We start from the raw sequence: 4,625 nt of genomic DNA, 5'->3' as shown, positions 1-4,625 counted from the left end.
TGTTTAACGGCAAGCGATCGCTCGCGCTTGTTCCTTTTACCGTCATTGTCAATGTCCGTGAAAAAGGAAATACACCATGTTTAACGTGGATACTGAGTAGAAATAAGCGCGGATTGTGTGTGTTAAGCGGCGTACTGTGGGCAGGTCTCGTTTTGTGGCGCTCGATCGGCGGCCATAAACGCTGCGCTGCCTGTCTAATAAAACTCATCTAAAGCGCTTTATGTATATACCTCGAAATTATGCTAGAGTGATGAATTGTCTAAAAGAGACGTACAGTTGAATAAATGCTAGCGTACTCAGAGGAAAGGCCGTGCTTGCGGGTCATGCATCAGCAGCGTGTGCTGCCGTTTTCGTAAGTAAAAAGTAGCAGTATTTATGGGGCTCCTGGCAACCAGTATAAATATATATAACCGCAAAAGCTTTCAGAGCACGAAACTCGCGATAAGCCCAGTCAATCGCAGCTTCGCAACTTAACCGAAAGAATTGGAAAACAATAAATTAGTGGTTCGGGGAAGCACCCTTTACACGTTTGAAACTGAAGCCATTGGTTTGAGGAGAGTTTGAGGATTTTCTGTGCTGTGCTCGTGTTGCCATGAATTACGAACTTGGCCAAGCCCTTGTCTGCTTTATTAAACAAGTGCTTCAATTCAGCTGAATCTAATAGTGCATTTCACGTGACTGACGTGTTATTCGTTATAATTATAATTATGTACTGGCAGTAATTTGGCAAGCATTAAACCACAATATTTTTATTGCCCCTAAACTGCGAGTGTCATAGACTGCCAGGGAATTTTCATGAAAACAGCCAGGGAAAGGTTGAAAAAACACCAAGGAAATTGAAAATGTCAACATAGGTATGCTGTCTTGTTATTTCCATACAATGTTTCCAGAGAATCGCTGTCTTAAACATATTTTTGAAGCATTTCACCTCCCAAAAAATTACAAATAGGTACGATTTTCTGAAAAAGAAATGAAAGTGAAGCATGCTGACATGGGGGGGGGGGGGGGGGGCATTTCTTACTCAATCTTTTTGCATTACGTAAGTGTCCTGAACCTCGAAACTCTAGAAAAAATACTTATGTTATAGAGCGCCTTCAATTATTTACTGTGATAGCATTCATTGTAATGACAGTTTCAGTTTTGTTTCCCAGAAGGTGCATATGTGTCGTGCCACAACACAGAAAGTGCTCACGGGGTATTTCTTGTGCTCATGTGGTATACCTAACTTGCAACCGTGTCAGCATTCCAGAAAGATATGATTATCTATAGGAAACTAAGTGACCATATTGACACAATCAATCCATCTGCCTTCTATTGAAGTTATGGCCAATGTATCAGTTAAGAGTACGAGAAAGACATTTAAATGTGTATTAAGGAAAATAAATTACAATCTTTGGCATGATACGTTCAATACTCCAGTCACTCTTCTGAGCATATCATTCCGCGCGGGTATATTTAATTACCAGCCAAAAATGTAAGCAGTCCAACTGGGTAGCCTAGTTTCAGCAATTAATATAGAGGTCATTTGGGCTAATTAAGTACATTACGTGTCATATGGCCTTGTCAAAAAATGTAACATACTGTTGCTGGCACCAGCAGCAATTGTAACAGTTTAATTTTTCACCATACGGTAGAGTGAAACATTATGCGATGGTACTGTTTTGTATTGACAAGCAGCCATTAGGCATAGTTAAACCGTATTAAGGATTGACTTAAGCGGTTTGAGCGAATATATTAAGCTGCTTAATGAACGTACAAAAAATACACATTTGTTATTTTTGCCTCACATTGTTGTATCTACATATTTGCAGCATGCACCTGCAGCACCTTCGGAACGGCTTACACGAAGGTCAAGGCCAGCCTGGAAACCATGCTTGCCAAGGGGAAGCAGCTGTAAATATGTAAATATTCTCTTTTGATGATAGCATAAGACATGCATTTTAATAAATTAATGTATTATATCGTTCAATAAAAACAGTTATTTCAATATCGGTGCACGTGTTTTCTTTGTTGCACTGCATGAGTCTGCACTAGTGGAATTGCTTGAAATATTTGTTTCTGCAACATATGAGAGTGCAGCTGGTTCAGGATCATTAATAATCTATTAACATGAATGCATAAATGCAGATGGGAAGCAACAGGTGCACATGCATAATACACGTTCAAAATTTTGTTGCTGCCATATGTAAACAAAAATTTTAACTAACTTGCAGATAGTAGATTTCATTCAAGCGAATGCATTGCATGCAACTAAACTTTCTTCAATGTGCAATTGCACAAATGCTCATGCAGCTTTACATAATGATTCACGGCTGCATACATTTTAGATTTTTGACTGCTTCCATCTGCATGCATGCTTTTTTATGTACAGTTCCCTATGTATGTTCCCATATGCATACTGGGTACAATAAATTTTTGTAGACATTTCCAATAAACTGCTTATTAGCAAACCCCAGCAGCGAGTGTTTATAGAATAACATTGCCTGCCGAAACATAGTTGGCAAAATGTGGTGTATTATCTAGTATATATGGTGTCCCAGTAATTTTAGCCAAGCTGGTCAATGAAAATGAAAGGTTAAAAAACAACTCGGTGCAAGATATATGATCCTAAAAAGACCTACAGGTCAGACCTCTGAATTCACGGCCGAATGCACGCCATAGGTCTTAAAATCGGATCTTATTGCAGTGTCTTTTCTTAATATTATTTTTCATTGAACAGCTTCACTAAATTTAAGTTAGCTGGGACACCCTGTAAAATTGTAAGGCTGAAGTCTATAGATTAGCAATAGACTGATCTACAGGAACTCTCTGTAGGCAGACTGTACCACATTCTACAAAAAGTGTAAGGCCATAAGTCCATAGACAGACTATATACTGGTCTATAGGAATAGTTTATAGTCTGTAGACATTTCATAGACATGTCTACAAAAGTAAAACTATATAGGCCTATAGACTTTTGTCTATAGACACTCTGCAGACATTTGTCTACAAAAGTGAATTTTCATTGATCTATAGACCGTCTATAGTCAGTCTATAGAATCAGACATTTTGTAGACTAGTCTACAAAATGTGTACGGCCATAAGTCTATAGATTGTCCATAGACTGGTCTATAGGAATAGTCTATAGATACTCTATAGGCGTTTGTAGATAGTTTATAGACTTATGTATACAAAAGTAAAACTAAATAAGCCTATAGACTTTTGTCTATAGACATTCTGCAGACATTTGTCTACAAAAGTGAATTTTCATTGATCTATAGACCGTCTATAGTCAGTCTATAGACTCAGACATTTTGTAGACTAGTCTACAAATAGTGTATGGCCATAAGTCCATAGACTGTCTATAGACTGGTCTATAGGAATAGTCTATGGATAGTCTATAGCCATCTGTCTATAGACATTTTATAGACTTATTTCTACAAAAGCAAAACTATATAAGCCTATAGACATTTGTCTATAGACATTCTATAGACATTTGTCTACAAAAATGAAATTTCATTGATCTATAGACAGTCTATAATCAGTCTATAGACTCAGACATTTTGTAGACTAGTCTACAATTAGTGTATGGCCATAAGTCCATAGACTGTCTGTAGACTAGTCTAAAGAAATGTCTACAAAAAGTCTGTTGACTTCATAGACAAATGTCTACACACTTTATATAGACTTTCTACAAAAATTTTTGTAAGGGATTAAAATGTGAAAGCCCTAGGATCTTTTTTAATTTTATTGATTGTTTGCTGTTGCCCCAAGGCGCACGCGTACCCAAAATTTAGTAATGCTCGGTTTTTAACATTCTCCTCAATGTTGCCTAGAACGAAAGTAGAGCGAAACACCATCAGAATTGGCGGACGCTTAAGTTTCGCCTTTAAGAGTGGAACGCGATAGCATTAAAAAATCCCTGGCTGCTTATCAGGCTTTTGTCTCGTATATTCAAAATACAATCCGATGCTATCACGCCTGTAGGTTGCGGTTAAGTCATAGTTTACGATTTTTCTTGGCAGATTTTACTTTGAGGAATTCAATTTCAACAGTGAAGCTGTTCAAGCCAGCCGTACTTTGTGGTTCGTATCAGCAAACTATCATCATCAACAATGAAGACATAAATAACAGAAAATAAACTTTCTTGCCGAGGCGGGATTCGAGCCCACGTATCCACGGTCCCAAGGTGAGCGTCGTAACCACTAGGCTATACAGCCATGCTTGCAGAACATGCATCTATGCGGACCATATGATTGAGTTCGAGCGTCGTCGTCTTCGTCCACAGCTGGCCCATTCGCACGCGTTCGTGCCAATGCTCTTCGAGGTGGAGAGGTTTTGCGCGCTATGCTCGGGAGAGAGATAAAGAAACTGGGAGCGAGAGAGAGGCGCACTCACGGAGCGGGTCTACTGGAACGCGTTGTCGGCATTGCAACGCGGTGGAACGAGGGTGTCGGTGTTGGAAGCTGCGCCATGCAACGCGCAGGGATGGCCGTAAGTCCGAGAGATAGAGAGAGACGCATTCACAGACAGGGTCTGCTGGAACGCGTTGTCGGCATTGCAACGAGGTGGAACGCGGTGTCGGCATTGGAACTCCGGCGCAGCCAAGGCCGAACCTAGCTACTACAAAGTTCAACCTAGCTACT

The sequence above is a fragment of the Dermacentor silvarum genome, chromosome 10 (genome assembly GCF_013339745.2).
Source record: "Dermacentor silvarum isolate Dsil-2018 chromosome 10, BIME_Dsil_1.4, whole genome shotgun sequence".
In the NCBI taxonomy this organism is placed as follows: domain Eukaryota; kingdom Metazoa; phylum Arthropoda; class Arachnida; order Ixodida; family Ixodidae; genus Dermacentor; species Dermacentor silvarum.
This window is presented reverse-complemented; position numbering follows the sequence as displayed.